The sequence below is a fragment of the Elephantulus edwardii genome, unplaced genomic scaffold (assembly GCF_000299155.1).
Source record: "Elephantulus edwardii isolate Elephantulus edwardi_28Jun2011 unplaced genomic scaffold, EleEdw1.0 scaffold00118, whole genome shotgun sequence".
Lineage (NCBI taxonomy): Eukaryota > Metazoa > Chordata > Mammalia > Macroscelidea > Macroscelididae > Elephantulus > Elephantulus edwardii.
In genome coordinates, this window is record NW_006399868.1 from 4803277 (window position 1) to 4829982 (window position 26706).

Consider the following 26706-nt stretch of genomic DNA (forward strand, 5'->3'; position numbering starts at 1 on the left):
ATATATCTATCTATCCATGGCTTATGTTATGAATATGGTGGCAAAAATGTGAGGAGAAATTTTAGCTTCTGTGAGTATTTTGACAGTCTGCCAAATCTAAAGCTAACAGTAAAGACCACTGCAATGATAAAGAAATCTTTTATAGTTTGGGTGATGTTTCTTACAGCAATTCTGCACTGCTGCCACTGATGAGATGGAAATACCAAATGAGTAGAGTAGTGACAAATTGAGCATTGGGGGAGAATATAATTTAGAGGCAATCTGGTGTTTATCTCCATAGCACTATGCTTTCAGAACAATAAGATTTTAGCTGTTTACCCAAATTGATTAACATAAAAGAAAGAAAACCCTTATTTTCTTTTATTATATTATAGAAACAAAGGAACATCTTTTCAGCCAGTTACTACTCTAGTTTTATAACTGGTGTGTTAATTTTTAATTTCGTATTGCAAATTTGATATATTTAATTCAGAGGGTTTTCCTTAGTGTCTCAGTGGTTAAACACAATGCTAAAACTCTCAGTGCAATGCCCCAAAATTGTTCATAATTTCAGTTTTAGATTATCTCCCAGATTTTCTTCATGGAGCCGGGGTGTTCCATTCCATATGGAGTTACACAGCTAATCCAGAGACCGTGCCTCTGTGGTGATTCAAACCCAGTTGTTGTTGTTGCTGTTGTTAAGCGCCATCAAGTTGTAGACAACTCTTAGTGACTCTATGAACAAAAGACCTGAATACTTATATGACTTTCATCTTTTCTCCAAGTTCATAGGGTATCTGGACGCAAGCTATTATTTGAAAGTGGATGCCACTCCTACTTCCAGATCTGAAAGAGAAAGGTAGGCAATTTCTTCTTCTCCTGTGATTTCCAACCTTGAAAACTGAATGAAAAGTTATCTGTGAGTTAGTTCTGACTCCATGCCAATGAGAGAAAAAGATCTTTCTTTAAGAGGTCATTTTAAGAAACCCACCTTTCTCCACTAAGGTTTATATTATTGATGCCATTCACTATGCAAACCCCAGAACAAGGAATTGTTTCTGCATAAAGGATCTGAGGATCACATAGAACAGCCTTTAGAGTTCCCATTAAATAAGACAAAAAGTTTTCTGGCCAGACAAAACTTTCTAATTCTCACTTTACTCATGTAGACAGAAGAGCTCAATATTATCAAGAAAAGTTAAAAAAATAATGGAAAATATCTATTAGTAAACACTCGAGGGAGCTCTGGTGGCCTAGTGATAAGTTGCTGCATTGCAAACCTGAAGGCATGTGGTTCAAATCCACAAGATGCTCTATAGAAAACAGATGGGCAGTCTTCTCCCATGTGTTTTATTGCCTCTGAAAACTTACAGAAGTTTCAAGCAATGAGATAGTTCTGACTCAGCAGTAAACAATAAAGCAAAAACAATTAACATTCTATTAATAAATATTCATGGATCACTGTGTTTTCTGACTTCTATTGTCCATAGAATATCAAGAAATACGAAAAAAGTATTGATATGTAAGTATTATAATCAAGATTATATGCAAAGTAAATTATAACTTGAGATGTTTTGATTAGAGTTTAAGTAGAGGGTAAGTAGTTAAAAGAGATTAAAAAGCACAAATTAAATGCTCTATTACAAAGCAGCTCATATTTAGAAATAGTAGTAATTTTTCAAACTTTGTTTTTAATAGTCTGCACATGTAAACACACAAATATAAGCATAAACCCATACATATTTATCTACATAAAACAAAGTTAAATTATTAAATTTTGTACCTTGAGGAGGTCCTCTACAAAAGTTAGTGTATAAGACTATTTAAGAAAGATTAAAAATATTGCTTAACATTGGCAAGATGTGTAAAGTTGTACAAATTTATCTACATGAGTTGGTGTTTGATGTGAGATCTTCCAACATTTCACCCATTCCAACAATCACACATTTGAAGTCAGTGTGTTAATTCATCGTGTTGTTGTTGTTAGATGGAGGTGAGTCAAGTATGACTCATAGTAATCCTAGAAACAACAGATAGTTTACTTTATCGGTTCCTGTGCCACTCTCATGCTGTCTGATCCTAACTGCAAACAATTATAAGTGAGGGAGCTCTGAGATTGTAGTGGTAAGGAGTTGCACAGCCAACCCAAAGGCAGTTCGAATCCCCCAGCTACCTCACAAAAAGAAGATGGGCAATCTCCTCTCTTGTGATTTACTGCCTGTGAAAACCCCTCAAGTGTCAGCTATGAGTCAGTTCCAACTCCAATGTGCATAGCACAGGATAACAATGTAACAAGTGTTTTGTTAACTACCTAGTCACTCCTAACTATCTCTGCTTTCTCTAGTTATCAAATTCCAGCTTTAGGTTTGTTTGTTTTGCTTTGTGTGTTACAACGTGCCCTGCCGAAGAAAGAGAATCTCAGCTGATTGCAGGGCGCCAGCCCCAAGAATTCTGCTTTTACTTCCACTAACACTCCGAGCTAAAATGGTAGTTAACATTTAAAGTTTAAAATGTTAGTTTCAACTGAGGTTCTTTCTTTTTTATTTTTAAAGAGTCTTCAGAATTTTTTTTTGTCACTAAATTTTCCTATTAAAAAAAAATCTACATTCTTTGCTTTATCAGAAGAAAACACATTTCTCTAGAATTCTGTCTGGAATTAGCGTTACTGGTGCATGTCTTTCCAGCAAGATGGGAACTAAAATGGAATAAAACAAAGACTATTAAATGTCTTAAGACCTTCCATTCAGTTCATATAAACTGGTAGGATGGTTTTTCCTATAAACTAAAATACCTGCTGTCCTGTATTCACTTGCAATGTTTGGGAATATTCCTCAAATGATTGGAATCTCTCAAACAATTGAGAATAAATAAAAATATTCTTTCTGTTTTCACAACGATTGGTACCATGGACAGATAGGAGATTCTCTAGTTTTTGTAAATAAAAGAACATTGAAATATTCTTTGAAAACGTTTTATTTTTTTGAACCTTTGGGTATACTTTAGATTCCTAAAAATATTGGAAACTCCTCAAACAGCCTTTTTATGGTTAATTATATCAATATTCATATATAGGATATTGAAAATATATTTAAAATTTATTTAAAAAGGGAAAATAAAAACTATATATGAATTTTAATGTTTTTTTAAATCCACATGAAATGTTATTGTTTTACATTTTTTGTAAATCTTATTAAATTAGTTTTAAGAAAAGGAAGTTGAGCATATACAAATAGAAACACAGAAGTGTGCTTGTTTATATAAGTGTTTACTTGATTGAATTATGTGGACAAATCTGGCCGCACACAAATATTTAACTTAGAAAAGGATATTTATTTTGGAACATATTTTTCCTTGAAGCTACACCAAAATTCAACACATACAGTTTCTTCAAGTTTAGTTTAAATTAAGAATCAAATGATACTTTTACACTGTTATTAACCTATTTCAAACACTATTGATATATTTTAAAATTTGAGTGGAATTTTTATTCATATCTGATTTGACATTACCTTCATTAGTCATTTGAAATATGTTAGTTTACTATTAATTCTCTATGTAATTATATGTGATTTTCGAGACAGATTGCCATAAAACTTCAGGCTCAAATTGCGGACTTGAAACCTGATTTATGGGAAATGTTTCTTGATTTATGTATCACACTGGTAACACTGTGGTTTAGACATTCTGCTGCTTACCCAAAGGTTGGATGCTTTAAATATGAGAGAGAAAGATGACAGATTTCCACTCATTCATGTATCTTGTGCTTCACATATTCCTTCATTCACACTGGTTTCATAAAATCATTCACATACACTGTGCTTTATAAAGTCAGTCACCGTTGATCCATGCTTCCTATCACCCCATCCATTAGACCTTTCCTTTACTCCCTCCCTCTTCTCCCCAAATTTTATCATCCCTGTGATTTCCCACCTCTCCATCTTCAGAATCCCTGTCCCCACCCCTCTCCCTCTTGGACTTTTACACACATCCTACTACCTATCCCTCTGTTTACAAAAATGGTCTTATACAGTATTCACCTTTATTAAACTGTGTTAGTTCACTCAGCACGATGCTCTCTAGCCTTGCCAGTGTTACATAGTATAAAATTTTTACAAAGAGTTAAAAAGGATTAAAAGTTAATTTAAAAATAAGGATCTGAGTTCACTTCAATAAAGATTTACAATGTTGGCAATTCTGTGAAGAATTTCTAGTACGTCCCCATGGTTGTTTGAGTTGAAGCTGACTTAATAGCAGTGGTGAAGAAGGGGGGGCTGAATTTTAAAAATAGTTTTATACCAATATGAATTACTTTGAAAATACTACTAATGAGATAGTATAAAGTGTCATTTACTGATGGGGCTGAGTATATTTTCAATATTAAAATGGCAGCTTTACATCTGAGCCATGACTTGCTATTAGATGTTCACAAAAATAATTCAGGATTTCTGTTGCTTGATAGTTATGCAACAGTTTCATAATAAATGTTATTACAAAAGTATCAAATGTTATCTTTCATCTTAAAGCTTATTCTAAGCACTTACTTTTCAATATAAATTACACTTTTGTCTATTTTTAGGGTATAGAATATAGGATACCTTAAAAAGTTGGTTTTTTTGGTTTGTTTGCTTGCTTTTTTTATGAATCTATTTTTATGAATCCAAACTCACCTGCATTAATGTGCAAACAGTTTGAAATATCAATGGTGTGGAAGTGTCAGTGAATGCATGGTGCAATTTTGGTTTCAGAAATTCTGCAATGGGGAATTAATGCTCAGAGTTAAGGAAGCTGTCATCGTCGTAGGAGGCAAATCCTCTCACAGTGCATGGCAAGTTGCAGAACTCCGCCTGCAAATGCAGTGGTCACTGCCATTAGGACAAAATCGGAAAGGTAGGGAAGATCAGCAAAGAAGCACCACTCTAATCAAACCCAAATTAAAGTATTGTCGCTTTTGATTGTCTGTTTTCTGAGGTCCTTTTGCAAATTAACAAGATCCATTTCTTGAACCATTGTAACTGTGACACAAATGGATTTTCTGTAACAACAGACGTTGTTTACTGCAGTGGCTAGATTGAGTTGAAGCCCCAGACCACTGTCCAAAGCTGAGCGAGCTTTCACCAAAAAGGTCATGGTCACTCTTCTGCAGTGTGCAGCGGCATTTACCCACTAAGCTTTCTTGAATCAGGGTGAAGCCATGACTGTACTGTGGGGGAGTGCTCTGAGAACCTGCACTGTTTGCTCAATAGAAAAGATTCAATCCTTCCACATGGCACTGCTGAGACACAGGTCCCAGGGCCAAGATTCCAAACCTCCAGCCGTTGGACTGCTGGACTGTCTCGTCCAGCACATTCAGCAGACCTCTTGCTGACCACCATGTCAAGCACCTCGACAGGTTTTTGCAGGACAAACTCTTCAGTGATCTAAGTGCCACCAAAAATGCCTCCAGAGAAATTCTGAATCCAATGGGCAGCTCCAGAGCACAGCACTTTTATGCTCCCAGAATGAGCAAACTTACACTTGGTTGGCCAAAAGGTGTAGGTTGTAATGGTCCTTATTTTGATTAATAAAGTTAAGTCTCAGCAGAGTTAAATAAGTTCAAAACAGAGGTTTAAAATCTTGCATTCTTAAATATATTTCCATATAATACAATAGTACAAGTTGCAGACTAGCTATAGTGAGGTAAAGTATTATTAGGTTCTTCTGCTCTTCTAAACAAATAAAAATAACATGAGTCCTAAAACACACTTTAAAGTTGTCTTTGTAGAACTTTTCTATAATTGCTTCAGATATTTAGCGCCTGCTGCTGAATTTTAATTTTTCAGGCAACAGGTCAATTTTTATAAGTTTTACTGCTTTTAATACTCTGATAAACAAGGTGAGCAATCACATTGAGAAAATCCATCTCGAGTTTAAAATAAGGTATGAATTTAAAGTAATTGAGATTGATTTTCTCAAATCATCAGTAAAATTTATTTCCAAAAGAGAGTTTCCCATGAGATTTTGAGATGTTGCACTAAAATTAGACCAAGTATTGACTTTTAAGTGAATATTTTGAAGGAAAAGTGATGAAATGTAAATATCTATTTATATATATTTGTGTGTATATGAATATATGTCCACTTTCCAAACAACATACCTCCAGAAATGCTATGAACTTTGATAAATGTCTATAGTTACAGAAAGGTATAGAAAGGCTTTAGGCCTTTTGTTCATTGGGTCGCTATGAGTTGTGCTTGACTTAAAGGCAATCAACAACAACATATATATATATATAATATATATGTGTGTTTGTGTGTGTGTGTATAGAATTGATTTCTTTGAGCTTTGGTGTTGGAGAAGAGTATTGAGGGTACCATGGACTGCTAAGAAAAGAAACAGATTCATCTTGGTGAGGGTTAAACCAGGCTGCTCCTTGGAGGCAAGGATTCTGAGGCTCTGTCTAATACACTTTGGTCATGTTGTAAGGAGAGATGGGTCCTTGGAGAAAGACGTCATGCTTGGGAGGGTGGAAGGCAGGCGCAGGAGGGGAAGACCCTCTATGAGATGGATTGATTCGGTGACTGGGGTAATCGGGATAAGTGTGTTGGAAACAATGAGATTGGCACAGGACAGAACAGAATTTAGGGCTATTGTACATAGGGTCGCTGTGAGTAGCAAGCGACTAGATGGCACGTAACAACAACAATGTACATATATATACTTTTTTACTAGTCATTTTATTCTAACTATAAAAAATTCAGAGAATATTTTAAAGTTTAAATATTATCTCATGGCAATTGTTTTAGAATTTTATCATGGCTCTAGGAAATAATAGAGTTTGAGAATTTTAATTTTATTTCTGCATTGCCCCCTTTTAATCAAGATTCTTATATGGAATATTTAACCAAAATGTTCAGTAATGATAACCAAGCCCTAGCCAGTTCTTCTGTCTATTGGCAAAGGGGGTAATTGTTTATGAAGGACATTAGACTTCCAGAAAAAAGACATCTTCTTTTTTTTTCTATTGTTCCAGGTAAGTAGACACAAAGTATTCTTTTGTGGACAGATACTTACAAGTTTCCAAGGCAGAGACACTATATAATGAATTAAAAAGTAGGTCAGAAGCACCAAACCTATTCTTTTTTTTAAATTATTATTTTATTTTCAAAGTTCAAATACATTGTTTTATCATACCAGGTCTTTCCCATTTTCTTCACCCTCTGCACCAGTTAACCAACACCCCTTCACACCCTCACCCCTCTGCTTCCACATCCCCAACCCGACCCCCTGTCTTGGATCCCCACGCTCATTTTACAATAATAGTTTTATATAGTATGTGACCTTATGGGACTGAGTACACTCAGTATAACACTCCCCAGTTCCTCCAAGTTAGGTTGTTATTGTTATTGTTATGTGTCGTCAAGTTGCTTGCGACTTATAGAGACCCTGTGTACAATAGCCCTAAAACCTGCTCTATGCGTTGCCAATCTTATTGACTCCAACACGCCTATCCCCATTACCCCAGTGACAGAATCAATCCATCTCATCAAGGGTCTTCCTCTCCTGCGCTGTCCCTCTACCCTCCCAAGCATGATGTTGTCTCCAAGTATGTCCAAAATGTGTCAGACCAAGCCTTAGAACTCTTGTCTCCAAGGAGCAGCCTGGCTTCACATTCTCCACGATGAACTTGTTTGTTCTTATGTCCATGGTATATTCAATACTCTTCTGCACCACCACAGCTCAAAGGTGTCAAACTCTCCTTCTATCATCCCTAGTTATTGTCCAGCTCTCTGATGCATAGTACATAATTTCCGATCCTGGCCTGTATCAGGTATAATAATTTACAAAATCACTGCTCCTGTGTGCTACATAGTATTCTATTATGTGAATGTGCCATAATTTCTCAATCCCTTCGATTATGGTTGGACATTTAGACTGTTCCTATGTTCTTGCAATGGTGAATAAGCTGCTATGAACATCGGTGTACAAGTCTCCATGTGGGTCTCAGTTCTCATTCTCGCAGGGTATGTTCCTAGCAGTGGAATAGCTAGGTCCTATGGAATTTTATGTTCAGCTCTTCAAGGAAGCACCAAACTGCCTTCCAGAATGGCTGCACTAATTTTACAACCCCACCAACAATGTATGAGTTCCTATCTCTCCACATTCTCTCCAACATTTATTATTTGCTATCCTGTTAAACTTTGCCACTGCTTACTGAAGTGAGATGGTATCTCATTGTGGTTTTGATTTGCATCTCTCTTATTGCCAGTGATTTTGAGCCTTTCTTCATGTGTCTTGTTTGCCATTCGAATATCTTCCTCTGAAAATTATTTCATTGTCTTTTGTTCATTTGGTAATTGGGTTATCAGTCTTTTATTGTGTAGAGGCCCAGGAGTATTCTATAAACTTTCATTATGAGACCCTTGTCTGAGGTGTTTGCAAGTGTTTGTTCTCAGTTGGTAGGTTTTCTATTCACCCATTTAGATAACGTTTTTAATGGGCACAAGGATTTAATCTCTACAAGGTCTTTTCATCAGTTTTGTCCTCTCCTGATTGTACATTTTTGGCTGTATTTGGCAGTCTCTTTATACCGTAGACTAGAGCTTCTAAGCTTGATCCCAGTATTTCTCTGATGAACTTTATCATTTGGGGCTTTACTCCCACTTCTCTGATCCCTCTTGAATTGATTTCTGTGTATTCTTTATGATGTGGATCCTGTTTCATCTTTCTGCAGGTAGCAGCCCATCTTTGGTGGCATCATTTGTTGAAGATGTTGTCATTTCCCCATTTGATAAGTTTTATTTCCTTGTTAAATATCAGTTGACCATAGATAGCCAAGTTTATTTTTGAGTTACCAATTCTGTTCCATTGGTGTATGTGCCTTTCATTGTATCAGTGCCATGTTATTTTAGTTACTCCTGCTATATAGCAAGTTTTGAGATCAGGGAGTACTGTTTCCCACTCCATTTTTATTTCTCAGTGTGTTTTGTTTCTTCAGAGTCTCTTGCTTCTCCAAATAAATTTGAAAATTTCTCTTTTGATCTCTTTGAAAAAATGAATTTAATGTCCGTATTGAGATTGCTTTGAACATGTAGACTGCTTTTGGTAGGGTTGTCATTTTCGCAATATTGAGTCTTCCTATTTATGAATAGGACATGTTTTTCCAATTTTTTTAGGTCTTTTACTGGGTTTTGCAGAAATATTTTGTAGTTTTCTTTGTCTAAGTCTTTTGTATCTCTAGTTAGCTTCACTCCCAAATATCTCAATTTGTGGTTGGCTATTGTAAGTGGTATTATTATTTTGGTTTTCTTCTCTGAGTTCTCTCTATTACTGTAGAGGAAACCAACTGATTTTTGGATATTGATCTTATATCCTGCCACTCTATTAAATTGTCCTGCTAGCTCTAAGAGTTTTTTTGTTGGGTCTTTGGGGTTTTTCTGGGCATGCTAACATATCATATGCATACAGCAATAGTTTAACCATCTCTTTGCTGATCTGGATGCCTTTTATTTCCTTCTCTTGTATTTCCCTAGCAAGCACTTCCAATACAAGACTGAATAGAGGTAGTGACAGTGGGCATCCTTTTCTGGTCTCTGTTCTTAAGGGAAATTCTTTTAGTCTTTCTCCATCAAGAATAATATTGCCTCTTAGTTTTGCATATGTACTTTGACTATGTTGAGGAAATTCCATTCTATTCCAATTTTGCTGAGTGTCTTAATCAGGAAGGGTATTGGATTTGGTCAAATGCTTTTTCTGCATCAATTGATAAGATTATATGTTTCCTGTTATTTACTTTGTTAATTAGGTGAATTACATTGATTTTTTTTCCCCTTATACTGAATCATCCTTACATACCTGTTATGAATCTCATTTGGTCATGATGAATTTTTTTATGTGATTTTTTATTCTATTGGTTAGGATTGTGTTAAGAATTTTTACATCTATATTCATATAGATGTAAGATATTGATCTGTAGTTTTCTTTCTTGGTAATATCTTTGCTTAGTTTTATATTAGAGTTAAGTTGCTACATATATAATGACTTTGGGAGTCTTCCTTCTTTTTCATTTTTTTAAAACCCTTTAAGTAGAGTTGGTGATAGATCTTCTCTGAATATTTGGTAGAATTCCGCTGTGAAGCCATCTGGTCCAGGACTTTTTTTATGGGAAAGTGGTTTTTGGTTCACCCACCCCCACACCCCAGGCTTTTTTTTAAAAAAAAAATTAATTTTCTACTAGTTAATTTACAAAATTTTAATACAAATTCAAATAAATTCTTTCCATTTCCCTCAACCCCCACCCATCAAATGACCTGCTCAATTTCTTCTTTCATGATTTTCTATTCAATTGTTCTATATCTGTCCTTGTCAGTTTGCATAAAGCATGAGCTTCAAGGAATTTCTCCATTTCCTCTAGTTTTTTTAAATTTGTCCTAGTTTAGCTTTTCATAGTTTTCTTATATTATCAATTTAATTTCATTTGATTCTGTTGTAATCACTTCTATTATTTCTTAGTAGAGTTATCTGTGTACTCTCTTTTTTTTTTCTTTCCCTTTTATTAAGTTTGCCAGTGGTTTGTCAATCGTATTGACCCTTTTAGAAAAACCAGCTCCTGGTCTTATTGATGGTTTCAATTGTTTTCCTGTTTTCTGTCTCAGTGCTTTCAGTTCTTATGCTTATAGTTTCTTTTCTTCTAGAGGATTAAAGTGTTCTTTTTTGTATTTGATGATGGTGTTGAGTTAGATCATTGGTTTATCTTCATTTTTTTTTTTTATGTGTGTTCCTATTGCTATGAACTGCCCCCTGAAGTCACCCTTAGCTGTATCCCAGAGGTCTTGGTATATTATGTTTTCATCTGTTTCAAGTATCTATTTTTATTTCATTCTTCATTCCTTTTATAACCCAATCATGTTCCAGCAGAGAGTTATGAAGCTTCCACATGGATGGTTTTGTAAGCTTTACCATCCGGTGATTAATTTCTACTTTTATGACATTGTGATCTGAGAAGATACTTTGTATTATTTCAATGCTTTTTAATTAATTGAGACTTGCTTTGAGTCCTAATATATGATCTATCCTGGAGAATGCACTATGTACTCTTGAGAAGAAAGTAAATTGAGTTTTATGAATGCAGTACTCTGAATATAGCCACAAGGTCTAGTTGTGAACCCATTATTAAGCTAATTAAATTCAGGGAGTTTTTGAATTCTATATAAGCAACCTCAGCAGCTAATTTTTTAAGTCTATAACTTACTGACAGCAGTTAATAGAATTTGCATGTGAGACATTATTTGGTTTCTTTTTTCATTTTATCTATGTTATTTTGTATAGATAACACAGAAATGCATACACATGAGTATACATATTTGTATATGCAAGCATATATCATTCCCATGTTATGTAATATGTCTACCTTCGTGATATGAACATATTGATAAAGAAATTTATTCTTCTAGATTATTAGAAGAATTGTTTTCATATAAGGAAGTTTAGAGTACTTAAATTTATTACATCATTTGCAATGATGAGCTGAAGAGTTACAAAATGCTAATGTATTAGTTTTTTACATTCATATATTCCTTCAGCAAATTACCTTAAATTATTGCACATTTATTATCAATTATAATTTGACAAACACTTATTCTTCTGTTTTTAGACAAATAGAAAACCCTCAAAATTTGCTCAAATCTTCTCATGGAGAAAGCTTGGGCTTATCTCTCTATGAAACCTTTGATGAAAAGAAAGGCCACAGAATTCCATTTAAGTTGCCATTTTGCTAAATTCGCATTTTCCTAGAGGGTACAAGGTAAAATGGTTTTCCTTTATCTGAGTTGACCATCCTTTAAACCTTACAAAACCCTAAGTTTCACCATCAGACTCACATCTATGAAGGTGATGGTGGTGGTGGTGGAAAGTAAAAAATTAAAAAAAAATCTTTAGGAGACTATGAAAGTGAACTCTTTATAGCATCTGGAGCTTCTCTTTTATTGTTTCTTCTATTTCATTTTGTAACTGCAGCTATAAACTGTACACTTAGATAATCTTCTGTAACATTTCACTGCCACAACTGAGAACTCCTTAAAGATGCCTCTCTTCTTGTTTCTCAAGAATTTGCTCTTTGGATAATATTTTATAAATGTTCATGTCTTCACATTTCAATTTGGTTGAATTGGAAGTCTGGTAGCCTAGTGGTAACAGGTTGTGTTTCAATCCCAAAGGCAGATAGTTCTAATCCACCATAGCTCTGTGGGAGAAAAATGAACAATCTCTTGTATGATTTATTGCTTCTGAAAACTCACTGAAGGGATAGTGATAAGTCAATTCCTACTTCATGGTACTTAACAATAACAACAACACTTTTTAGTTGGAAAAGAGGTAACTTTGCAGTGAACCTCACCTAATGGACTGCACATGAATCAGACTGACCACATCTGTGGAAGGAATTGTTAGAAAAGCTCAATGTCAGCAATCAAAACCAGGCCAGGTGCTGACTGTTGAAAAGACTCACATGAAAATTCAAATTAATGCTAAAGAAAATTAAAGTAGTCCCACAAGAACAAAATAGGACCTTAAGTCTGAATTTAAACATTGTCTCCACACAAGATCAAGGCTTGAACACTAACGATTGAAGACCAGCTGAATTATGGGATGACATCAAAGACATATGAAATAAGCAAAAATCTTCACTAGTAAGATGTCATGTAAAAGTACTGTATCATTGATAGGTAGTGCTGTTGTGTACCGTCAAATCAAAACTCACCTGTAACTGACGATCTAGCAAGTTTTCAGAGACAGTAAGCCACACAGGAGTTGAGTGTCTATCTTACAATGTTACCCACACACAAGAAACTGAAGTTTCTCCTTTTTCAAGTGAATTTCCAATTATCTTACGTGTTGTTATATTTTCAGCGGTGACATGTAGAAATCTCAGTTAAAAATATCTAAAACTATTTTAAGACATTTATTGGAAGTGTCTCTAATTATGTGTATGTCTTATCTTACATTCTCTCTTTCCTTAACATTCACAGTTAATAGTTCTTAAATCTGCATCATTTTTTTTCTTCCAAAATATGTCTACAGTAATTTCCTTGAGTATGTTTTATTATTACTGAGTTCATTATCTTATCATTTTTGCTTCAAGAACTGAAATAACTAACAATTCTTCATGTCGCCCTTCTTTGGTCTACAAAATTGTAACTCAAAATATGTTCTGAAATACTGATCTTTTGTAGTCATATTTCTGATTACAATCTTCTGAAGCATTTCTATTACAGAGAGAATATAATTATTGTTGTTTCTGGTCACAGAATAATGTCTTGTACTTAATTTCATAATCATTTTCTATAGATTATTATCAATGAAATCTTGGAGAAAATCATGATTTTTAAGATTTAGTTTAGCTACAGATGTCCTTTACTCTGTCTCTTTTCAGTTGAAAAAGGACTTTCTGTTTTGTTTTGTTTCACTTGTCAATTACTACAAGATGTGGCAAATTTTTACACATAAAGCTGAGATGCTCTTATAATTTATGCTTTGGACACATGCACATGTATTTGTTTAGTTTTATATTTACTTGGCTTCATTTAATATAGAATATTTTAGAGGCATGCCTTAAATTCTCATTTATGTAGCATCTCAGACCTTTATGCCATTCATAATCCAACCTGTGATTTCACTCTGATTTTACAAGTGCTTAATTTCTCAGGTTTATCCAAAGTTGTCCTTCAGATGACATTGCGTATGGTAAGGGATACTTACTCAATAATGAATGTGGTATTCAGTGTCTATTTTTAATGAAAACATTAAATATCAACAGTATCAATACTGGAGATATCTGGAGTGCCTCCGGTGTGCAAAATACACTGATTTAGTGGAACTAGTCTGATCATTTAGATTTATTATAGTTTAAATTAGCAAGACATCTGGGACATTTAATTCTAGTTGCATATTCATCTACCAAATTCAGATATGAAAAGTGAATTTCACCTCTGTATGTATAATTCAATGCCTGCAGTGCCTCATTCATGAATGTCCAAAAAGACAAATTGTTCTCATCTATCAAATAGAATTTTGGCAAAGAACTGGCAGTAAAACCCAAAGACCTGCCAAAGTTTGGACTCTGTAGAACTTTGTGCCTCCTTCAGATTCAATTGTAATCTGTCACCATGTGTCACTTTAGACGTCTTTCCTTCAGGACTGGCATGGATTCATATTGGCAGGAAAAATATCATATTTATTATTTTTATACTTATACATTATTCCACTGACTGCAAAATCCAAAAGAGGAATCAATGTCTGGAATATATTTGTAAAGGTGACATTTATTAGGAGAGTTGTTTGGGTTCAGAGCTCAATTACTGGGAATATTTATCCAATAAGTGATTATTCATTGAGAGCTTATGGGTAGTATGAACCAATAACTTACTAACTATGTGATGGATTTTGTGAGTGTGGAATATATTAAGTGGCAAAGATAATTATTTTCTCCAAACTTTATCTCACTTTATACAGTAACGCAGAAGGAAGATAATGTTGTTATTAAGACCCTACTTTCCATGCAAGCAAATTCAGCTTTCATAGCTATTTCATTAATTATTTCGGTAAATCAACTGGTTTTTTACCAGTTAAGATCTGATAAGGATATGGTATGTCTTAATAACAATAGATAATTTGTTTCTCATTGCTGTAAAAATGTTAGTTGTATTGAACTAAATGTATTACCAAAAATAAAAATTAAGAAAACAGCACAAGTAACAGTTTTTCACCATGTCAGAGTAAGTACTAATTAATCACAAGTGTTTATGCTTCTGAGATTTAAAAAAAATATAATATTAATATTCAGACATTTATATCCACTACCTTTAAACATTCATGATGTACCTAGTTGGAGGTGGTAATTTATAAATAACATGTTATAATTGAGAAGTCCTTTGTCTTTTAGTTTTGAACTGACTATGCTTTAATTCTATTATTTATTTGTTGTTGCTAGGTACTGTCAAGGCAAACACAACTTACAGTGACCCTATAAACAACAGATCTGAGTCCTGTCCTATCCTGTGCCATCTTCATCATCTCTGAAACACTTGAGCTCATTGATAGAGTCATCACTTCAATCCATCTCATTGCGAGGGATCTTCCCTTTTTTTGGCCCTCCGCCTTCCAAAGCATGCTATCCCTTTTCAACAAATAGCCTCTCCTAGCAACATATCCTAGCCACCTGCGGATAGGACAGGTCCAGATCTGTTGTGTCTAGGATCAAACTGAATAATACTTGACTTGACAATGCCTAAAAAAAACAAGCAGCATGTCCAAAGTATTGGAAACAGAGCTTTGCCATCCTTGCCTCCAAAGGGCACTCTGGATGTACTTTTCGCACAATATTTCCATTTGTTCTTGTTGTAGTCAATGGGATATTCAATACTGTACTCCCACAGCATGATTCAAAGACATCAGTTCTTGTGACATTCATATTCTTTGTCCAGCTCTCAGACTCATAGTAAATGACGGATAAGACCATGACTTGAATCAAGCACAACTTAGTCTTCAAAATTATATAATTGCCATTTCATATTTTGAAAAAATACTGTCAGTCTGTGACAGACTTTCCCAAAGTAATACATCTCTTTATCTCTTGACAGTTGGTACCATGAGTGTGATGTTGGATCCAACCTCAATCTTTCTCTATCTCTCATGGTGTTGTCTATTGGCCCACTGATAAGAGCCTTTATTTTCTACCTATTTGTATATAATACATCTTTTCAATCCATATGCAGAACAGATCATTCAAGAGGCTGGAATTTATGAGGAGGAATATTGCCTCAGGATTCGAGGATGACTCATCGAGAATCTGCATTATGTAGATGACACAACCATAGTTGCTGAAACTGAATAGGGTCAAGGACTGCAGCCTTCAATATGGATTAAAGCCCAGAATCAAGAAAACAAAGATTCTCACCACTGGGCCAATTAGCAGCTTCATGTTAGATGGAGAAAGGATTAAGATTGTTAACTATTTCAGTTTGCTATGTTCCACAGTTGACACCAGCAGTCAAGAAATCCAAAGACAAATTGCATTAGGAAAATCTGCTGTTAGGGATCTCTTCAGAGTGCTGAAGTGTAAGGATGTCAGTCTAGGGACTAAGGTGCTTCTGATCCAGGCTGAACAATGAAACGATGACCAAGAATAACAGAAGAATTTTTGCATTTGAGTTGTAGTGCTGGGGAAGAGTGTTGAATATACTATGGACTGCCAAGAGAATAGGTCTGTTCTAGAGAGGGTGAAACCAAGCTGCTCCTTGGAGGCAAGGATTTTGAGACTGTCTTACATACTTTGGGCATGTAGCCAGGAAGAATCAGTCTTTGGAGAATGATACTGTGCTTGGAAGGATTAAGGGATGCAGAGGAGAGGAAGATGCAGATGAGACAGATTAACATAATTACTGGTGTAATGAGGGCAGATGTGTACAAAACAGATTAGACCAGGATAGAGTAGCCTTCAGAGCTATTGTGTCACTATGAGTTGTAGTCAATGTGGTGACACAAAACAACAACAAGTCTTTGCTCTTCTGCTGCATTCATCCCAGATCCTCATTTTCAGCAAGCAAGGTGTGTCACCTGCATAGAGAAGGTTTTTTATGAGTCTTTCTCCAATATTGATGCTGCATTCTTCTTCAGAGAGTCCAGGTTCATATACACGAAACCATATATGTGTGTGTGTGTACACACACACACACACATTCCGCAAAGCAGTTGCCCTAATAGAATAAAGGGATTCTGCATAGTCTAAAATCAGAAAAGAAATGTATCAGGGTTGTATCCTTTCTTCATACCTATTTAATCTGTATGCTGACCAAGTAATTGCAGAAGTTGAACTCTACAAGGAAGAATGTGGCATCAGTATTGCAGCAAGATTCATCAACAACCAGCATTACACAGATGTCACACTTGGCATGCAGAAAGAGAAGATTTGAAGCATTTATTGGAGAAGATCTAAGGCTGTAGGCTTCACTATTGCTTATTTTTCAATATCAAGAAAACAAAAATCCTCATCTTTGGACTAAGGGCAACATTATGATAGATGGATAAATGAGTGCAATCATAAAAAATTCATTTAAAAATTAATTTTACTTGAAACACAATTAACATCCATGATAGCAGCACTTAACAACTCTAGACATGTAGTCTTGGGGAAAGGTGCTACCAAGGATTTCTCCAAAGTGCTAAAGGGCAAGGATGTCAGTTTAAAGTTTAAGTCACACCTGATTCAAGTAATGGTATTTACAATTGTTTTCTATGCTTCTATGCATTTGATAACTGGACATTGAATAAGAAAGTCCACAATCAACATCCTTGATACCAGCAGCCAGGTATCAAAAGACAAATTGTATTGGGAAGGTCTGCTGTCACTGATCACTTCAGAGTACAGAAGAGCAATGATATTAGTCTGGAGACGAAGGTGCACTTGATCCAGGTCATAGTCTTCACAATTACTTTCTATGCACCAGAAAGTGGACAATGGCTTGAGATTTCTGAAAGAGAATTGGTATCTTTGAGCTGTGGTGCTGGAGAAGAGTACTGAATATACCATGGACTTTTAGGAGAACAAACAGGTTCATCCTGGAGAGGGTGAAACCAGACTATTCCTTGAAGGCAAGGATTCTGAGGCTTTGTCTGACATACCTTGTGCATCTTGCAAGGAGGGACCAGTCCTTGGAGAGGAACATCATACTTGGAAGTGTGGAGGGCCAGCGCAATAGAGGAAGACCCTAGATGAGATGGATCGATTAAGTGACTGAGGCAATAAGGGTATATGTGTCAGGGTTAATAAAGTTGACACAGAGTAGAGCAGATTTTAGGGCTATTGTACTTAAGGTCACTATGAGTTGCAAATGACTTGACGGCACTTAACAACAACAAGTATGATTAATATCTTTCAATTGTTTCATTGAAGGCGAGTATTGAATGAAGTGATAGAGGAAAAAAAATCAGTCTTGGAGGAGGTCCAGTAAGAGTGCTTTTTCGAGCCAAGGATAGTGAGACTGTAGGCATACTTTGAGTATGTTGTCAGGTAGAACAGTCCTTGGAAAAAAGACATCATGCTGGGAGGGATAGAAGGTTTGTGAAACAAGTGACATCTTCAATGAGTTTGACACGATGACTGCAACAAAGAGCTTGATAGATCATGACAATGAAAAGATAAGTCCAAGTTCACATTTGAACTTCATAGAGTAGGTTAGAGTGAAACTACATATCCTGGTCATTTTTAGAGATTAATTTTGTAAATAATTTTTCTGTACCTAGAAATTGAATTTTAACCAGGTATCTTTTACTCAGTGTCAATATTCTTTTTTTTTTATTGTCATGAAGTACAACTTAATTTTTTTCCTTTCATAGATTGTGCTTTTGATATTGTATTCTAAACACTCATCAACTGACTCAAAGTCATCCTAATTTTCTCCTGTTTTGTATTCATTATATAACACAAAAAGATATTTGTGTTGTACAAACTTCCATCAGCCCCATTTATTACAAATCATTCTGTCTCCATTGAATTGCCTTTACTCTTAGTAAAAGACCAGTTGATCATACTAATTGCCTTTGCTCTTTGTAAAATCAATTGATTGTATTCATTAGCTCTATAGATAGGCTCTATTCAATTGATCTGTTGTTCTACCATTACCACTCTATTGTGAGTTGTGTGCTCTTTTGTAATTTCTTCTAGTAAATATTTGCAGCTTTCCATATAAACTTTATAAATGGTCAATTTTCAGAAAATATCTTTCTGGTATTTCACCTGGAATTGTGTTTACCTTATAGATTGATTTCAGGAAAATTGATGATTTGAGCAATGTGACTTTACAATATATGCATAGATAGACTCTTCATGTATAAGTTCTTCTTTGATATTTTTTAATCAGAGTTTTATAGTTTTCTCATTTTGATCCTTAGCAATTGTTTTAAAAGATATATTCTCAAACACTGAATTACAGGATATTGTAAGTGATATTTTGTGTTTTTTAAATTTTAAATTTTTAAAGGTGGAGTTTTCACTATTTGTATTGTTCGATAGAAAAGAAATTGATCTTTCCTCTATTTTTCTTTTGATTGTGATGTTTCTCACATGCTATATTTAGAAATGAAACAGCTAAAATAAAATATGACCACAGGAATAGGATATAAACACCTATTTTTTTAATATATCATATTGTCCTTCACTCAGTCATTGCCTTTGAGTTGGAACCAACTTACAACTGACCCTCCACTGGGCTTTCAAGGTTATAAATGGAGTGAGGGGAGTTTGCTATCTTTCTTCTTCAGACCAGCCAGTGGATTTGAACCACAGAAGATTAGCCTTTGTGTTGGCAGTGCAAAGTACTGGGGAGAGCCCTTATTCCTATGTAGTTTGACTCATATTTTGAAGAATGTGTTACATTTCTGGTTCAATATCATGTGTGGCATTTTTTATGGAGGCCAATTCTGCTTGAATATAGAGGAATCTTTAAATCATCATCATTTTGAGATTACTTTTTCCACAGATAATTTTAATAATAATTTTAAAAAATCATAAATATATATATGAACTCTTCTGAATTTGAACACAAAAATAATTTTTATTTCTTAATTTTCTTTATCTCTGGTTCTTAGCACATTGCCACAATTGACAGTAAAACATTAAAAAAAAAGTGTTTCTAAACATGGTCCTCAATTCAAAAGTGTGTGGCAACGTGTTATTAGGTCATAGAATTGCACTCAGAATGTTAAAATCGTATGTCAAAGCATTTAGAAGTAAAGATGATATGAAGATAATCTTGACTCTTGGTAGCTTAATTGAACAACATTCAAGATGACAAAAAGTATTGTAAATAATTAGTATACAGCTGAACAAAGATAATGTTAGGAGACTAAACAAATGTGTCAGATTAAATTTCAGGACATGATTCTCTTAATCACCTTATAGAGTGAAGAAACTGGACAACAAATAAAAGAGACTGGAGAATCGATGGCATTTAATTAGGGCATTTGAATAATATTGAATATCATGAATTTCCAGAAGAACAAATCTATCTTGGAGGAAATATGGCCAGGAGTCACCTTAGAGTCAGGAATTTCAAGAATTTGTCTCATGTACGTTGGACATAACATTAAGAAGAACTAGTTCCTGGAGAAGTTCACCAAATCAGGGAAATTAATATTCACAAAGTAATCAAGAGTAGTTGGACACAATTCAGTTTCTCAACTTACAGATACATATCTAAGCTGTAAAATGATATTGACTTTCAGAATGTCTCATAGCCAAGAGTAGACAAAGGCCGGGTTCGAAAACAGGCCTAAGCAGCTAGGAAGTCTGAGAATGTGGCTCTTCTCTGAGGCTTATCACTCTTTCCCCATGAAAAAGAATTTTATTTATTATTATTATTATTATTATTATTGAAAGAAGAAGTGGATTTTCCATAGTAAAACTTTTTCAAGTGATTTGTCAAGTCTTGCATTGGAATTCCAGGAATATTATAATCTACATCAGTTATGTTCTATCAATATTATTTTGATCTTGCATTACCTATTTGTTAGCTTTTGTTTTGTAACAAGCAAAATTATTTTGCAGGCTGTTATCTATCCAATTTAGTTATTCCCAATTACAATTAATATATCCATCCATTAAAGTAACCGACAAACTAATTGAGATAAATTAGACAATAAGCTAATCTGTTTATGAGAAGGTAGGAGCTGATGATTTATAATTCGCTTGGAGAGAGAGAATGGGTGCATAGTTTTCAAGGAATATATTTTAAAAACTTTCTTTAAGCTTAGATTTTTTTAAGCTTAAAAAAATGACCGCTTAAATTCTTATGCAATTTTCTCTTTCATTTTGTACTAACTGGCTAACAAATTTCTACTCATAATTTCTCTTATACTATCAACAATTTTATTATAATCTCATAGTTATCAGAAATAGTATCTCACTTATGATAATGATAAATATTTTCTTATGAAAAAAAATTCTATTAGTGTTGGACACTAAGAGCTCAGTACTTGATTCTTGTTAAATAAAGAGAATAAGACAGACTGGTCACCCTACAGTTTCTCTCAGAGGAGGAAATGTAAATATTATAGAGAGAGATAATTTATTAGATGATATGAATTGAGTTGTGTCCTCCTCTCTCCCCTAATATATATTTACTTGGCTGGTCTCTGATTCTTAGCATTATCAAATTAACCCCCATTCTGTGGTTCGTTGTAATCCTATGTGCTGTTAACTCTCAGCATTCTGGTGTTAATAAGTAAAAGGATTAGAAGCAGTTACATTAATGAGGTTGGATGCAACCTACAGTTAGATTTCATTTTGAGAGAAAGATATGATGAAAGCAAACAAGTGAGTAGAAATCAGAGATATCTGACGCAGAATGTCTTTTGAACCTAAGAGCCTGCTAGATAGGAAAATTGATGTAAAGATATATGGTGGTCTCCAAAGGATGCTGACCCCACAAAGTATGAGAGAACGTACGGCCTTCCCTTATGCTTGACAGTGAAAGAACCCTGTCCTATAACTGAAGCACTGAATTTGGAATTCTACACTATGGACCTCTTAAAATGTTAATTCTAAAAGAATAAATTTATTTCTTGAAGTCATTGATTTACATTGCAGCAGCACAAGCTAACTAGAGAGAACTCAATATTGAAAGGGAATTACTGATCTGAAAGCTACCTAAAATATGAAAGCAGTTTTAGAGTTAGTAATGGGTAGACATATGATGGGAAAGGTAGAGGGTCAGTGGAGGAAAGAAGAAGCCTCCCAGAGGTAGGTGGACATACTACATGCAACACAGGCAAGGCCGAGACCTTGGTGATGGTGCAAGTTAGGACACACGTCTGATATATTGGTCATAGGTTGTAATCTGCTCAACAGCACCTAACAACAGTCAACGATGAGTAGACACTGGAGGCATTTTAAGATGCTGAATAGTAAACACTTAGATTGATTTAAATAGTCTATTGGTGGAATTAGGGTGACACTACATGGTTCAAAATCTAGAAGGAGGTCTGTCAGGGATGTATTTTCTCTCCATACCTTTTCAATCTGTATGCAGAACATATCATCTGAGATGCTGGGCTCTACGAGGAATGTGGCATCTGGGCTGGTGGAAGAGTTATCAACAACCTGTGTTATGCAGATGACACAACCCTGCTTGCTGAAACTGAGGAAGACCTGAAGCACTTGCTGCAGAAGTTCAAGGACTGCAGCCTTCAATATGGATTGAAGATCAACATCAAGAAAACAAAGATTCTCACCACTGGGCCAATTTGCAGCATCTCTATGGATGGTGAAGAGATTGAGATAGTTAACAGTTTTAGTTTACTTGGCTCCACAGTGAACAGCCAGGAAATCAAGAGATGCATTGCATTGGGAAGGTCAGCTGTGAAGGACCTCTCAAGAGCACTGAAGAGCAATGATGTCAGGTTGGAGACTAAGGTGATCCTAATCGAGGCTATAGTCTTTGCAATTACGTGCAATGCATTGGAGAGTTGGACAGTGTATAGGGTTGATAGAAAGAGAATTGATGCCTTTGAACTGTGGTGCTGGAGAAGAGTGTTGAATATACCATGGACTGCTAGGAGAACAAACAGGTTTGTCCTGGAGAGGGTGAAGCCAGAGTGCTCCTTGGAATCAAGGATTCTGGAGCTTCATCTGACATACTTTGGGCATGTTACAAGGAGGGACTGGTCCTTGGAGAAGGACATCATATTTGAGAGAGTGGAGGGGCAGTGCAAGAGAGGAAGACCCTCGATGAAATGGATCGATTCTGCGATTGGGGTGGTGGGAGTGAGTGGGTCGGAGACAGCGAGGTTGACACAGGATAGAGAGGCGTTTAGGGCTCTTGTACATAGGGTCACTATGAGTCGCAAACAACTCAATAGCACATAACAACAACAACATGTTAAATTTTCCTAGAGTGGGTGAAACCAGGCTGCTCCTTGGAGACAAAGATTCTTAAGCTTCTTCTGACATACTTTGAGCATGTTGTAAGGCGGGACCAGTCCTTGGAGAGGGACATAATGCTTGGAAGTGTGGAGGAACAGCACAAGAGAGGAAGACCCTCAAAGAGATAGATTGATTCAATGACTAGGGTAATGGAGGTAGTTATGTCAGAGACAATAAGGCTCGCATGGGGTAGAGCAGGGTTAGAGCTGTTGTGCATAGGATCACCAAGTCACAAGTGGCTTGATGACATGTAACAACCACAACAACATGCCACTTTGGAGGACAGTTGCCTGGCCAACTGACTGGAAGAGATTCATATTTGTCCCCATTCCCAAGAGGTGATCCAAGTATGAGCAACATGCAATTATACACACAGACCTGTTTGAAGCAAAAGCAAGAAAGGTGACCCAACAGAATGTGGAAACCATCAAACAATATCTTTAATATCTAATGCAAACAAAGTGTTGGTGAAGATTATTTAAAAATTGCTAGAATAGTACATTGACAGAGAACAATCAGAAGTACAAGATGGTTTTAGAAGAGGCAGTGACACCAGGAATATCATTGCCAATGTCAGATGAATCCTGGTAGAAAGTGGAGACTATTAGAAAAATATATTTTTGTGTTTTATTGTCTATGCAAAGGCATTTGACTGCATAGATCCTAGCAAATTATGGGTCACATTGAGAAGAATGGGAATCCCATAACATTTGTGCTAATAGGGAATTCATGCCTAGACCAGGAAGCTGTTGTGCAAACAGAGCAAGGAAACTCTGCATGGTTTAAAATCAGAAAGGGTGTGTGTCATGGCTGTGTCCTTTCTCCATATTCATTTAATCTGTATGCTGAGAAAATAATCTATGAAGTTGGGTGCTATGAAGAGTGTGACATCAGGATTGAAGGAAGACTCAGCAACAACCAGTGTTATACTGATGATACAACTTTGCTTGTTAAAAGTGAGCAGATGGTGAAACTCTTGCTGCAGAAAATCAAGGACCAGAGCCTTCACTATAGATCACATCTCAGCATCAAGAAGACCAGAGATCCTCACCTCAGGCCAAATAGTCAACATTATATAGATGAAGGAAAGATGGAAACAGTCAATGATTTCATCTTGAGCAAAGATACATGAAAGGTAAGTTCTCTTATTTATCAGGATGGTAAACTCTCCTTACAAACAATGCCAGAAATTCTACAGGTTTCCAGATAACTTGTGTTTGGGCATAACTTTATGTGTACCTTATGGTTGAATTTTAAGTGCTAAATAAATTAAAAGAGAATTCTGTTGGCTTAGTGGTAAGCAGTGGTACTGCCGAACCACAGACACAAGCTTCAAATTTACTGTCTCCTCCTGGAGAGAAAAATGACCTCCTCCCTTACCATTCACTGCTTCTTGAAAACACGAGTGTCAGCTGTGGGTCTCTTCTGACTAACAACATATTTATTACAACGTAACAGAAGCTCATTAAAATTAAAATAGCAATTTAAAAGAATTAAGAACTTTTCCCCACTAGTATTGATACTTATCTAAACAGACGATATTAGCACACAGCCAATCCTGTAAAGTTGTGTACACTCTACTAAATAGTTGCTGACATTTGAAGAAAAAGAGATCATGAGTTCATTTTTAGACTCTCACACTGACTTACTGTCACAAGTTGATGCTATCAACACACAAAGAGGAAGCCCTGCCCCCTCAACCAATGTCCATTTTCATCCCTCCTTCATTGCTCTTGGTGCTTCTCTGAGCATTTGACTGCTCTCTTCTTGCTGTGTTCCACTTCAGCAAAACTAAAGATAATGTGTCCTGTCAACAGAATGAATTAATGCTACCAGGTGATAGAGTCTGAAGTGTTTACAAACCTATAAATGAAGAGTGCACCATTAATATGAATGAATATAATCAAATGCCGTCATGATAATTGCTATGTACATTGCATCTCACCATCTAACTATTTTTAGTACATTAATAGTGAGTTTTATAGTCAGACAAAAACAATCAGTGCATATAAGCACTAATTTTCATGCTACATAGAATATTTTTTTTTTCTTCAAATCTTTCTGTGGAAATAGTAAGACTTCTCTCAGACAGTTTCCCAGGTTCCTAGTTTCTTATCAGCTCAAGACAGACTTGATGTCACTGCTGTATATGCCTGGCTTCATCATTTTGAAAAGCAGACTGATCAACTGAGGAAAGCTACCTAATCAAGTTGTCAAATCAGGCGAGTCCCTTTTCTGCTCTTTGTTAACCATATACTGTGATCCAGGACAAACTAGATGTGGAACATGGCAGGGCAGGAAGAGTATTCTTCGCTGGGGAAATAAATATCTTAGAAGGCCAGTGGTAAGAAGAGGCAAACAGTTACAGTTGATTTCAACTCAACAGCAAGAAGTGAGGGAGGGAGGGAGAGAAAAATAAATTTATGAATGAAAAGTTAAATCATAACAGTACAAGAAAGCTGTGGGTTAAAAAATGACTTAAATATAATGAATGTATATGTGTATCTCTATCTATCTATCCAAATATGATATATGTTTTTCGTATTATTAAGACCCATACAGTCAGTCCTTATTGAAAGTGAACTCAGCACATAAACACTCCCAGATCATGCACCATAACCCAAATCACGACTTTATTTTAATCTGTTGTGCCAGTCTATCTCATTGCGGGTCTTCTTTCTTGCTGACCTTCTACATTACCAAGAATGATACTCTTCTCCAGGAACTAAGCTTTCCTGAAAGCTCAACATCGAGAAGATTCTCACCACTGGTCCAACAGGCAGCACCATGATAGATTGAAGAGAGATTGTCATTGTTAACAATTTCACTTTGCTCAGGTCCATAATCAACAGTGATGGCACCAGCAGCCAGGAAATTAAAAGACAAATTGCATTGGCAAAACCTGCTGTCAGGAACCTCTCCAGAGTGCTAAAGAGCAATAATGTCTGTTTAGAGACTAAGGTGTTCCTGAGTCAGGTCACGGTCTTCACAATATTTGCTTTATCTATCAAGAGCTAGACAATGAATAGAAGTGACAAAAGAAGAATCAATGACTTTGAGTTGTGGTCTTAGGGAGGAGCATTGAACAAACTATGGGCTTCCAAGAGAACAAATAGGTCCATCCTTGAAAGAGTGAAATCAATTTGTTCCTTGGAGGCAAGGACTATGAAGCTCTACAATCTGAGCATGTTGCCAGGAGGGAGCAGTCACTGGAGAAGGACATAATGCTTGGAAGGGTGGAGGGACAATTCAGGAGAAGGATATCCGGATGAGATGGATTGACACTGACTGGGGTGATGGTGATAGGTGTGTTGGAAACAGTGACATTGGCTCAAGATAGAAAAGAATTCTGAGCTATTGTTCATAGGGCTGCTTGAGTCATAAGCAACTCACTAGCACATAACAACAACAACAACAGTTCCGTGGTCAGGAACTGTGCTGCCAACACAGAGGTCCACAGTTCTAATCTACCAGCTGTTTTATGGGAGAACCATGAGCAGTCTCTGAAAACCTGCTGAAGGGTCAGTTAATGAGTCAATTCTGACTTGACAGTACAAAACAACAAATAATAATTTGCCATAGGGAACTCTGGCTGCCTGCTGGTAAGAAGGTGCACTGCAACCCCAAAGGCACCTGGATAGAATTCACCTGCTGCTCCCAGGAGAAGAATGGACAATCTCCTCCCATAAAATTTATGGCTTCTGAAAACTGGAGCTGACCCACTGAAGGTCTGATAGGGGCTGGTTCAAGGACATACTACAACAACAACAACAACA